The sequence below is a fragment of the Taudactylus pleione genome, unplaced genomic scaffold (genome assembly GCF_031769625.1).
Source record: "Taudactylus pleione unplaced genomic scaffold, aTauple2 ptg000699l, whole genome shotgun sequence".
Taxonomy (NCBI): Eukaryota; Metazoa; Chordata; class Amphibia; order Anura; family Myobatrachidae; genus Taudactylus; species Taudactylus pleione.
In genome coordinates, this window is record NW_028285101.1 from 2,328,967 (window position 1) to 2,342,592 (window position 13,626).

Below are 13,626 nucleotides of genomic sequence, written 5' to 3' on the forward strand. Positions count from 1 at the left end.
TAGTGGCCGCTGGGTAGGCCTCAAACCAGTTAGAAAATACGTCTGTGCACACTAATACATACTTAAGGTTCCTGCAGGGTGGTAATTGGATGAAATCAATTTGTATCACCTGGAAAGGTCCATCAGTCGGTGGAATGTGGGACGGTTCGGTAGGGGTCGCTTTCCCTATGTTCTACCTCGAGCAGGTCAGACAGGACATTGCTATCTTTTCTGCTTGTAAAGAAAAACCTGGTGCGCACCAGTATGTCCTCACCAACTTGCACATACCTTGTTTACCCAGATGAGTCAGACCGTGTGCTGCCTCAGCCAGGCTGGGGTAATATGCCTTGGGGGCTACTGGCTTACCATGTCCGTCCCTCCAGAGCCCAGAGGACTCTTGCCCACATCCCTTGGACTTCCAAATGGATTTTTCCTGAGTTGAACACAAATTTTGCATCTCAATTAGTTTCAGCATATCAATTGTTTGGAATGACATAATTGTTTCAGCTGGAGAAAACATTTTTAACCCTGCTGCCCATTTTGCAGCTTCATCAGCTCTGCTGTTGCCCAGTGACACCGGGTCATCCTCACAAGTAATGGCTTTGCATTAAATTACTGCCACCGCTTTGGGCAGTTAGATTGCTTCTAAAAGATGTTTTATGTGTCTGGAATGTGCAACTGGTGTGCCTGCTGCTGTCATAAAATTTCTCAGACGCCATAGAGCCCCAAAATCGTGCACCACCCCGAACGCATACCTCGAGTCAGTGTAAATGTTAGCAGTTTTGCCCGCTGCTAGTTCCCACGCTCTAGTTAGTGCTATTAACTCTGCCACCTGGGCTGAGTGAGGAGGACCAAGAGGTTTAGCTTCTATGATGTTTGTGTCATTTACAACAGCATAACCTGTACATAATTCACCTGTGTCTGTTTGTCTATGACAACTCCCATCCGTATAAAAAGTCACATCCACATTCTCTAAAGGTGTGTCATGTATGTCAGGTCTAGCAGTAAAGGTCTGATTCAGATAGTCAGGTCCATAAATATTGGGACATTGACAGAATTTTCAGATTTTGGCCTCTATTCACCACCACAATGGTTTTGAAATGAAACAAACAAGATGTGCTTTAACTGCCGACTTTCATATTTAATTTGAGGGTAATTACATCCAAATTGGGTGCGCGAACCAGTTAGTGCGGCCGAAAATGGTTTGTTCGCTATATAGCGAATGCCTGCTATTTTGAGTGACAGGGTGAGGCGTATGTGGGTGGTAACAGGGGAAGGTGCTTGAAAACGGGGAGTGGAGATCAGAACGCAGGCGTGCTTAAAGGTCAAAACGGGCGTTTTAAGGGTGTGCATAATTAAAACAGCAGCGTCATTGACCATGTCACCTGGTTGTTTTATAGTCAGAACTGCTCGCAATATAGTGGTAGGAAAAACCAACCACAAGAATAGCGAGCAGTTCATACGCTGGTCGATGTACTCGATTAATCTAATAAATAGTGGACATGACGTATGGTGCGAGCGGCCAGGGGGCGTATTTTTCAAAATTACAACCGCCCGTTCAGACTTAGAGGCGTGAACAGACCGCAATGAGCGAACGGTTCATTTGAATAGCCACCCCTTGTTTTGGAACGAACGACCGCAAATAGCGAGCGGCTCTGAATCAGGCCCTAATTCCTGTAAAGGTAAGGCCAAAATAGAAAAACCTGGGATCCACATTCTACAGTATCCACACATTCCCAAGAAGGTACGAATTTGCTGTTGATTCTGCGGCAGTGTCATGTTTTGTATGGCCTGGATTCTATCTGTTGTAAGATGTCATAACCCCTGGGTTAGGCAGTGTCCCAAATATTTTACTCTGGATTGGCACGGCTGTAGTTTGTCCTTAGCCACCTTGTGTCCTGTATGAGAGAGATGCAGTAACAAAAGTTTAGTATCATTCAAAAATGACATAAACGAGTCAGAACATAGCAATAAATCGTCCACATATTGAATTAGAACAGATCCATTGGCAATATGTGAACGCGAATAGATACTGACAGGATGGAGAGGCGCAGAGAAGAAAGCAGAACAGAGGTCAATTACAGTGAAATGGGTTGCATTTTGTGGAATCTGCATCAGAATGACAGCTGGATTTGGCACTACAGGGAATTGGCTCTCTACTACCTTATTAACACCTCTAAGGCCTTGTACCAGCCTCTAACCCCTCCCACCACTCTTCTTCACTGGAAAGATGGGACTGTTGGCTACACTAGCTGTACGAACTAAAATTCCCTGTTGCAATAGTCGCTCAATTATTGGAAAAACCCCTAATTCTACCTCCTGTTTTAGTGGGTACTGTGGTATTTTTGGAGCTTGCCTACCGCTTTTTATATTTACCATTATGGGGCTTACATTTGCCATTAATCCAGTGTCCTGTCCATCTTTAGCCCAAAGGGAATCTGGAATTAGGGACAACATTTCATTTATCTGAGATGGATTTTCATTTAAACTTGTAGAGTGATACATTATCCTTTGGGGAGTGTCCAACATATCCTGCACCTCGTGTGCTACTCTCTCTGGGATGTCTAAAAATACACCATCAGGGGTGCAATATATAACACAACCCATCTTACATAACAAGTCTCTACCCAGTAGGTTAGTAGGAGCCGCAGCAGCCAAGAGAAAAGAATGCCTGGTATGCAACGGCCCAATAGTAACCTCTGTGAACTTTGTTCCACTTTACCTGTTACACCCATTGTTGGTACTGTATCATTGGTCACCTGTAAATTAACGGGAGATTTTATCACTGACCTGGTCGCCCCTGTGTCTACATTCAGTATCAGCTACATCAACCATCATGACCGGTTCTTCCCTAGTACTTCCCATTAACCTGACTATCTGTAGACTACAGGTATGACATGACCCCTAGCGTTGGCTACTATTCTCCAATAAAGCATTTACGGCTACAATTGGAGCTGGTGCCTGCTGAACATTTGCTGGCCTCTGTGCATATCCCTTATGGGGATATCCAGGTCTTCCCCGATTTGGGGTTCCTACTCTTTTTACTGTACAGTTTCTACTTAAGTGTCCTGGTTGTTTACAGTTAAAACATGTTCGTGTATCAGGTGCAGACATGTGGTGTTGTGAAGTTTGAGCAGGGGGTAAAGGTGGTGGATATGGGTAAGGATAGGGAGGGTAAGGGTATTGTGGGGGATAAGAAGTTTGTGAGTAGTATGGGACCTGTGGTTGTGTCAGGTTAGTGGGATAGAGTTGAGCTTGTTGATGTGTGGGGTTAGTGAGGGCACATACTTGTTCAGGTGTGAGTGTGTGTGCAAGTGTGTCTGTTGGCTGTGATGTTACCGTCATTTCCTCCAGAGCTTGGATACTGACAGCCATTAGTTTTTCACTCTGGGCTTCTCTCTTCTTGGAGATGTTTTTATCATGTTCGATGGCGGTTTCTATGAGGGTATCTATTGTGAGTCCCCGCCAGCCAGGCTGTGAGGTCTGAACCCGGGTTTTTAAACACTCTTTCAGACCGTCCACGAGTATCGTGACTATCATTCCCCTGTAGTGAGTGCTATCTTTAATATCCTCTATCCCAGTGTACTGGGTGATAGCCTGCAGAGCCCGGTCACAATAATCTTCTGCAGATTCACTCTCCTTTTGAGTTACAATGCGGAAAATGTTACCTTGGTTTACTTGGTCTGTTAAGAGAACGTCACCATCCAATACACATTCCGTGATAAATTTTGTCACAACGGTATTGCATGGTAGACAGGCCCTTAACACCACACGCCAATCTTTATTAGTGGGTTCATGTGAACTACCCAAATTTCTCAAAAATCTTTGACATTTGGCTAATTCCTTTTTGAGATCGGGGAAATCATTTATGATGGAATTTAGGGCCTGATTCAGAGCCGGACGCTATTTGCGCTCGCTCGTTCAGAAAAAGGGGTCAGCTATTTAAATTGAGCGCTCGCTCTTTGCGGCCTGTTGACACCTCTATATCTGAACGAGCAAACGAAATATGCACTCGCTATTTTTTAAAAAACGCCCCCTGGCCGCTCGCATTCTACGTCATCTCCGCTATTTATTAGATTAATCGAGTAAATCGAAAGGCGTCTGAACTGCTCGCAGTGCTTGTGGTAGCATTTTCCTACCGCAATCATGCGAGCAGTTCAGGCTAAAAGACAACCAAGTGACGTGGTCGATGACGCTGCTTTGTTAATTATGCACACCCTTAAAACGCCCGTTTTGACCGTTTGGCACGCCTGCGTTCGGATCTCCACTCCCCGTTTTCAAGTACCTTCCCCTGTTACCACCCACAAACGCCTCATCCTGTCACTCAAATTAGCAGGCATTCGCTATTTTGCGAGCACACAATTTCCGACCGCAATGACTGGTTCACGCATGCGTATTACAACCCATATGCATGCGCAGTTGTGCGAACATCGCTCGGAGCGAACGAGCAGCCGCTTACGAGCGGCTCTGAATCAGGCCCTTAGTTCTGCTCTTGTCCAAGGACAATGCATTACTACTTCCCTCGTGGGCACTACACCGTTCGCATCTGCATTTCCATTTGGAAGTTATTGTCCGAATGGGATGCAGACCGGTAGCGCTGCTACCTTTGACCTGGTTACCTGGCTGGGGGTTTAGTCTGCTGCCGCTACGTATGGTATGAACAACTTCCTCTACGGGTGCAGAGGGCATTAACACTTCCCTTGCTGTTACCGATGGAGATGGCGGCACCACTCGTGATTGTGGTGATGCAGCATCTATCATCTGCACAGCATGGGAAGTGGCAGACATTACAATAGGCTCATCATCCACATCATGAACATTTTCTTTATAGTTGCTTATAGTTGGTATTTTTGGTAACTGTACTTGCACCTCCATCCGCATAAGGTGGGGGAGGGGAGCGTGAACTCCTGGCAATACTCTCCATGACGCTACCTTGCCTCACCATTTCGCGCTCACCCGTATTGCAATTCAGCGTCGCGGATGAATTTTGTGGCAATGTGCTTGCGACGCTAGTTTGCGTCGTTTGCACATTTTGAAGCCTCGCATCCCCTTCATGCTGCCACAGTTTTAAACATTCAAAATATTTAACCTTTTTCTCTCGGGAGCGCATCAGACTGATGTGATCCCGGACATTAACACATTTTTATCAAAACTACCAATTCTGGGAAACGGTCTAACACTCTTCATCGTCATTTTAAACCATACATCACAATACCTTATTGCATAAGTACCGTACTTAGTATGCATAATACGACGAGCCGATCCGATCGGCGCCTCCATTATCAGCACATCATTGTCTAACATCTCTACTGTTTGCTCGGCTCCCATTCTGAGACAAAATCCTACGCTTTTCAATGAAGATTTAAACTGGTGAAAGACAATCAAGATACTTTCACTTACCTGTGGACGATTTAAGTCGGCGGCGCCCACACACCTGGATAAGATTTGAAAAAGACAACTTCCACACCCTGATAAGATTTAGTAAGGCAACTTCCACACCTATGGAAGTTTATATGGTTGCAGCTTCCACGCACCTCTCTACAACAAAGACAACATGTACACCTGCTACTGTGTATAGAACGGTAAAGCTGCTTACCGAGCGACTAGCACTTAGCCCTTAAAGGTCATATGGTACCTTTAACTGTAGGGAACAAGTTACCCTTACCAACAAATACTCACTGTTACACACTTTTTTCCTGTGCAGAAAAATACACGTTAACCCAGATATTGGTAATAATTGAAAAATGTAAATCTCAATGGCTTTGTTCAAACACGTGGCAGCACAACCGGAAGTACGTATACGCTATTGTGCGACCAGTTGCATACACAATAATGCGACTACCACACAACAGTATGACAACCTTTAGCTGCATACACAAAAGTGCATCTTTGCTATGCGCAAACCTGCGACTTAGCCGTGTACTCAGTACTGCGGCACCCCTTTAAACGTAAGGTTCTATCAACAGAGGAAAACAAACTTTTTCCTCTCTTGTCCCTGGATTCTAGTCAGCTTCCTTGATTCACACGGAGATGGATAGCGATCTTTCAGCACAAAGCGTTTGCAGGCAAACCCTGCATGTGGCCACTCCACCCTTTGCTGAAATATCGATAGTCGTATGTACCGTGTGAGCAGGTAAGTGACTTCACTACGAGCCCCCAACTAACGATTATAGATCAGAACCTCTATACACACCTTCCTATACCTTCTAATATCCTGCCTATACCTTCTAAGGATGACGCTAATTTGCGTACGCAGTCATACAGTAAATAAAGACTTAAGACTTGAAATCTGTGGTTCCAACGCACAAGTATTATTCAAGTAAAAGTACAGTCAGTTACACGCAATTGATCCAGACACAATTAGGGTGCAAAGGAATTATACAGACCCAAGTACAGTATACATACGCAGCGCTTCCGGTACCGGGTGTTAGGCATCAGCAAGAAACCCCTCGTTTATCAGCATGCAGCACGAAGACTAAAAACCCAGTGTTGGAGCATACATATTTATATCCCGCAGGAATAGGCAAAACAATAGAGACGTTTGTTGCTGATGCTCTTGGTTCCCAAGGGGGATCCATCTGTTACGGAGCATTTAACAAACTGGTTCAAATAGACTCACCCAACCTCTAACAACTGGGGGTCTCTCCCCTCCCGCCCCCTGTAACATCCTAACAGTTAATACATTTTGTTTATACAAACATTGAAATAACCGGCAACATGAACAGATTACCAGAAAACCCTCACAAAATGGCCGCCTCCAGTAATGGAGACCGATGCCCGGCTATCATGAAACCATTATCCATAGCAACTAAAGGGAATCTCGACCATCAGAGGGAGTAACTCTGGACATAAATCGAACACACAGTGGCCGCAGAAGCACTGCAACGCATGCGCATGAGAGACGCGGAATGATGTAACCCATGTGACCAGTCACATGACTGGGACAGTGACGAACCCGGAAGTCAGTAAGAAAATACCGCGAATGGACACCTGAGTGAGTATAAATCGGAGGGGGACACAGGCAACACCATTTGCCCTTGAAAAAGTCCTAACAAGGACGAAACGTGTTGGGACCAGCACCAATAACATTGACTATATAGTGACTTTTAACAGGCTTATATCATCGTTACTGGGATGTTTATATTACCATTCGTTAATAAATTACATTATTTTTAGACACATATGAGCGTAATATGAGCGTAACAGCATTATCATTAGCATCATTATCAGCAATACATACCTGCACACAGCCTCAGATATACACCCATTGGGAGAGGAATCGGTAACCAGGAGGACCAGCAGAAGCTGTTTGGGTAAGTACCATCCAACTTACCTTTATCTGCACCACCAGTGTCCGCACAATCCAGATACTGCACTCATTATTTTGAGGTACCCAAGGGGAAGTAGAGGCAAGAAGAGGTAATGTATGGGAGCAAGTGTGTAAAAGTGAAAATCACCACAACTACAGCATCATTGAACACACTGCCCACAGTTATTGCCAAGCTGTCACACTATACCATCATAACGCAACTTGCTACAGACTAATGCTATTCTGGCATCAACGAACTCACTGCCCACAGTTGTTGCAAAGCGGACATATTAGACTATCAGAACGTAACTTTTTATAAACTGACGATTCCAAATAACATTTATATATCGAATATTCTGCCTACAGTTATTGCCGACCAGTAGGACAAGAAGCTTAGAGTCACAACTTTCTTTACACATTTATATCAAGGGATACAGCCAATACACATAACTTAGCATATGTCCATACTATATGCTAGATCACTGAGCGCTTGCCATTCCCCAAATTTGCTAATACATTTTGTTGCTTGAAGTCTCTGCGGTCCATAACTCGAGAATGCATGATGCGATCTCCCCACCGATAACACCGGAATACTGTGGAAAGAGTATGCATCAGTACAAAACCAAACACGGCTTTCTTAGCATGTATAAAACCTTAGTTATCAAATATCCTTATTTCACAGCATTTATACTAACTGAACAAACTTAAATCTTATACCTTAAAGCTAATGTAACCTTGTAAGTTAATATGTAATGTGTGAGTGTACGGGGTTTGATATGAAGACGCTAGTTAACTGGGGACAGATGCGTGCGCATTTAGCTACTAAACAGTGTTTTCATTCGGGGTCTTGTTCATTTGCTAATATGCGACTAGTTAACAGCGCTTTTATGCGTATTATTGTGTATGTGAGAAATGATGGAAGATGCAATCGCATGGTGCTAATAGTATTATTGCCACATGTATCAACGTGTGAGCTTATCTAAAATGGCGCTTAGGCCATATTTGGGATTTGTGGGATACAACTCCCTGGCAGCATGCAAACCTATGGAAGTATTGTGGCCTTGGACTGCCATGCTATGAAGGGGCGCCAAGAGGGGATGGGGGGAGAACGGGTACTAATTACCCAGACTTGTTGGAGAGACTTGGGTCTGCCGCTCCCACCTCCTCCTCCCTTCTTACCTGTCAACTGCAGCAGCCTCTCTCCCAAACCCAGCACATGTTGCTGCTGTGGGTCCAGAGACGCTGAGCAGCACCAGTCTTCTTTGCCTGCTGTGCTGGGGTAAGCAATCGCTCTGATTGACCCCTCACCTGGACCTGTCCCTGGCTGAGGAGTGCTATGCAGTGCTCGCCGCCATTATTTATAGAGTACAGTATACGCATATTACGCATTACTTTACAGAAAATATTTAGTCGCTCACATTAGTCCCTGCCGCAGTGGAGCTTGCAATCTATATTCCCTACCACACAGAGACACACATGGGCTAACTTGGTCAGATGTCAATTAACCTATCAATATGCTTTTGAATTGTACCTTGTACAATACAAGTAAATACAGAAGCAAATACAAAATAAAAGTTCTAATCATTTTCGATTAAGTACAAACATCTGTTCTTCCTATTTAAAAACTAAATGGGCTTCTGCTTTACTGCGTGGCCTGAAGGCTAATATCAGTTAAAAATGTGAACAGCCTAAAGCTGTCACACTAATAAATGATATCGTATCAGTGGGTGTGATCAAGATGCACTCAGCCAATCAGAAGTGATTGCCGTTTGTCATTATCATGATTGCATATATGCACCTTCTTCTCCTCACCGATCCACCTCTGTATGTGAAAGCACAATATAATTCCGTGTCTGCCTCAGAATGAGGTTCCCATTAAATATACTTAAAAAAAAAAAAAAAAAAAACTTTTTTCTGACCACAAAGGTAACTCAACCGTAACCCCAAAAACCTTATGACGGAAGAAAACAGATAATTGAGCGTTTGTCACTGTGGAATGTGTTTTTACCTGTTTGAGTAACCATCTTACAGAATGTATCTGGCATAGTGCAATGCCCTTCATGTAGAAAAGAAATATAGAATATATTTTAAAATAAAATGTTTGGCATTATTTCAGGTTTTTTTTGGCGTGTGTGATAGATAGGAATATCTGTTCAATTGCTCACACATCTGTTAATGTTGTGCTATGTAATATATTAACATAATATGACTTAATGGTTTCCTGGAGCAGGAAGGATACAGTCGAACAGGGAAATAAAAAAATCTGAAAACACTCATAAAACATGTTCTAAGCCATTGTACAAAGACATATATGCACAAATGACCGCTCACAGTGCATTGCGTGTTACGGGTTCCAAATCTGAGAGTATGTAGCAGGCAGTAGCATGCCTTCCAAATATGGGACCTGTGTGGTCTTGTAAAATAATCCTAACTGTATATTTATTCATTGTGATGTTAACTCCTAAACTCCAGATGCTTTAAGTTTATGTGAATAGTAGAACTCCAGGAAAGGTCAACAAATGACCTTTAGCCCTGAGAAAAATGAGTGTTACGTTTCTGCTTTGCACGACTACAGGGTCTTTACTTCTATGCTCTGCTCAGCAAGTTTTCAGAACTTCTGGTTTATCTATAAATCATCACTAGCAGAGGTGACACAGATGTTGTCCTGTCTTAACTTTGTTCTTGAGTTAAAAATCATATAACCGGCGGGATGCATGACGCATCGCATTCTGAATGTGATGTATCCCGCTACTCTTCGTAAACATAACAGCGTTTATTAATGTCGTATGCTTCAAACAAATGACAAAGGACCGCTCTCCCAGTAAGAGCTGTCCTTTAGTGATAGAAGGACTTCCAGGTTTATGACCCAGAAGTCCTTCTGCGCATGCGTTGAGTAACACACACGCTGTGGGGGGTGCTGGGAGGGATTTGATTGGATCCCTCTCAGTGGGAGTTGCAAATAGAAGCCCACAGGCTTCTATTGGGCAACGCCATCTACAGATGGCAGTGCCCACCGCATCCAAGCCCCGAAATGTATCGCATTCCAGAGCTTGGTTCATATGCGGTAAGCGTCCACACCTCCGAAAACTTCCTTTGTGGAGATTTGACCAAACAACTGCATTGCTGGATCCCACTCAAAGTCTGGGATTACCCTTATGTCATATCATCCAACTGTCAGGATTTTAGTGGGACAGTGACGATTTGGCACTGTTAGTTGGCTCATTTGTCCCAACTTGCAGAGAGTTGGGAGGCATGTTCCATTTTCCTAAGTGAGCAGGTGCTTGTAGCAATTCAGTGTTGGTTTAGGGAAAGGAAAGAGGCTGGGTTTATGAGTATTTGTGCAATTGCGTGATCTTTACAAGTGTGTACTAAGGGCCTTGATGAGCAGTGCGCACTAGTGCTGAACGCAGATTCCCAATGGTCGGGAATCGGCGCAGGTGTCTGACACGTGCTGTGCATGTGCAGTATGGGTCCAGTGTGAGCACACATATGATATCAGCATATGTTCTAGTGAGTTAGGTAGCGCTGGACCCCGTAGTGATGATGATGAAGGCTGTATTTATGCTATATAAAAAATACAACCCGAATAATATTTAAGAGGGAAACCAAAAGTGGTCTTTGAAACAGTACACCATTATAAATATTTGTCTGTGCATGGCAATGCTCCACATTTAAAGTCTGCTGCTGTTTAGGGGCAGGAGGGGGTGGTGATGGCCCCCGTTTCCCAAAACGGAGGTGTGTCATCGCCGTTGGGGGGGGGGGGGGACGGAAAGAGGCCAGGATCTTCGTCAGCTGATGGAGACTTCCTGGCCTCTTTCTCTCATGTGCGGTGGCCGGCTTGCGTGACCCCATGGGTCTCTTAGCCGGCCGATGTTCCCGCAGATTATCCAATACCTATTCTTCCCTCTGTTACCTTAAGCATTGTGGCAATTGTGCTATGTTAAAATACATTTAACACATTGTCTTTTTGTTCTTAATTATGTGCTAGATTGCTCAGATAAGATAAGCACTACATCACTTTAATACAGGGTATTATGTGGGTTAATGATAGCGCTGTTCAATTGTGCTTTGAGAAAGGACATGGAGTAACAGGAGGCTTCCTAGAAGAGTTCTGCTCCTTAATCATCCCTTGGTGGTACCAGAATTTTGGAATTACTACTATCGGCACTTACACCTTCCCGTGCAGGGTGCAAGAGTTCCGCCTGACATAGACGTACCCTCAGCATACGCTTATCTCATAATAGGATACAACTTTAGCTACAAGCTTATGACACTTCCACGCGACAGTTCTCTGACGTACATCCAACCAGGAACTCCCATTTCACAAGAAGCGAGCGAGATATGTGTGACGAGCGCAGGCATATACAAAGATGCATATGTTCCCGATGTTTAAGCACAATTTGCTACAATTCGCTATTTGTGGCTGCATACGGAGCTGCCCGCCGCTCAGACTGAAGTCCATAGTGTGGAGAATTAAAGTTTGCAACCAGTTACTTCTGCTGTATGTGATTGTGATCTTATTACTGTAGGCTGGTAAAGTCTGTACAAGTTGTTTGGTAAAGCCAATCTTGGCATGTACATTTTATTTGCATTGTACCAATCTTGGCATGTACATTTTATTTGCATTGTACCAATCTTGGCATGTACATTTTATTTGCATTGTATCAATCTTGGCATGTACATTTTATTTGCATTGTACCAATCTTGGCATGTACATTTTATTTGCATTGTATCAATCTTGGCATGTACATTTTATTTGCATTGTACCAATCTTGGCATGTACATTTTATTTGCATTTTTTTAGTTTGTTTTATATTAAATGCAGAGTTTTGCACATATTTTTGAACTCTGCATCTGTGTATAGCACTGTAACACGTGGGAAAACTTGGAAAAGTTAATTTATTTTAATTACCTAAACTTATGCAAAGGCAAAACCTTACATCGGTTTTTATGTATCTTACAAACAAAGAATCTCTTCCAGGTCTACTGCCCCATTAATATATAATCCAATTTTGGACCTACTTATTTGCGATGCCATCTACATACAAAACCCATCTCTTTCCCTGCTCTGCCCTCCTACAGATAGATACAGAAATCCATGTACTGTAGTCTTTTTCATTTATTCTTGGATGTTATTCTTTGTTCTGAAATAAGAATACCGTCTCCCAGGGCCCATAAGGGCTGTTTCTTGTTAATCTACAATATACGATTCTACTCTAATTTCCTCCCCTCCTTGCAGCACGGAATATTCCCACATAACAACCACATGATGTATAAGATAGGTCAGAGGTGAGATTTGGTAAATCTCTGGAACTGTGCCTGAAAAAAACCACAGTATTAATGATTGGCCTGCCCTGAAGCATGGATGTTGCCGCAGATGTCACTGTGTTTGTCAAGCTGGGAAGCATTTTACCCAGCAAATGTATTCAGTATAACCATTCATGGGATTCAGATGTTATAGAAACTTTTTTTGCATCTCCTGAAAACACACCACAATAGGTATGGGACACACATTTTTTAAGTTGTGGACTGCTGTACAGCCTTCAAAGAGAAATGAGTATAATGTAGTCGACATGTTCTTGTGGCTCAAGCTGGAATCTGGAATCTGTGCCTGCTGGCATTTCTGAGTCCTGCTGTGCTTGGCATCCTTTGATATTACAAGTGGACTTCAGATTGTACCGATATGGTTCAATTGAATAAGCAATACAGATAATATCTGTGCATGACTATGTTCTGTTAGAGGTTGTGAGGGACAAAACTGAAGCCGATGGCTTGGAGAAGGTAGAACACAAACTTGATGAGTTTGGAGAAACTTTTGATGAGTTTGGAGACAAAACTGAAGTTGATGAACCTGCACACAAAACAAGACTTTTATTTGGAATTACCAACAGAAAAACATAAATCTTTATCCTACCGTTTGCCTATGCCCAACTCTGTGTGAGTGCTTTATAAAGGTTGCATACATCAGTGTGACCATCGGCCAGAGGCAGTCATGGTTGTTCAGTGTGTATGAACAACCATCATCTGCTGCTATATCTTCAGATGTATCTTTCCACTGTGTGTACCCAGCTTTAGATACTGTGATTTGGTTCAAACTCCCATGAGAATTTGTCTGTGTCTGTACAAATCACCCAGGTCTAAAAATAAACAGCTTAGAAGCTAAAAATATCTTGCTATCAGTATCTCCACAAAGAGACAAACATCCTCTAAAATTCCATCACACCCCAGTGACCTTTTACCTTTGTAAAGGAATTCACTGCCAGCTTAGATTAGGCAGTTATTTCAGGTCCCTGGATGAGATAACATGGGATTTAGCACTATCGCTATTGCACATGCAA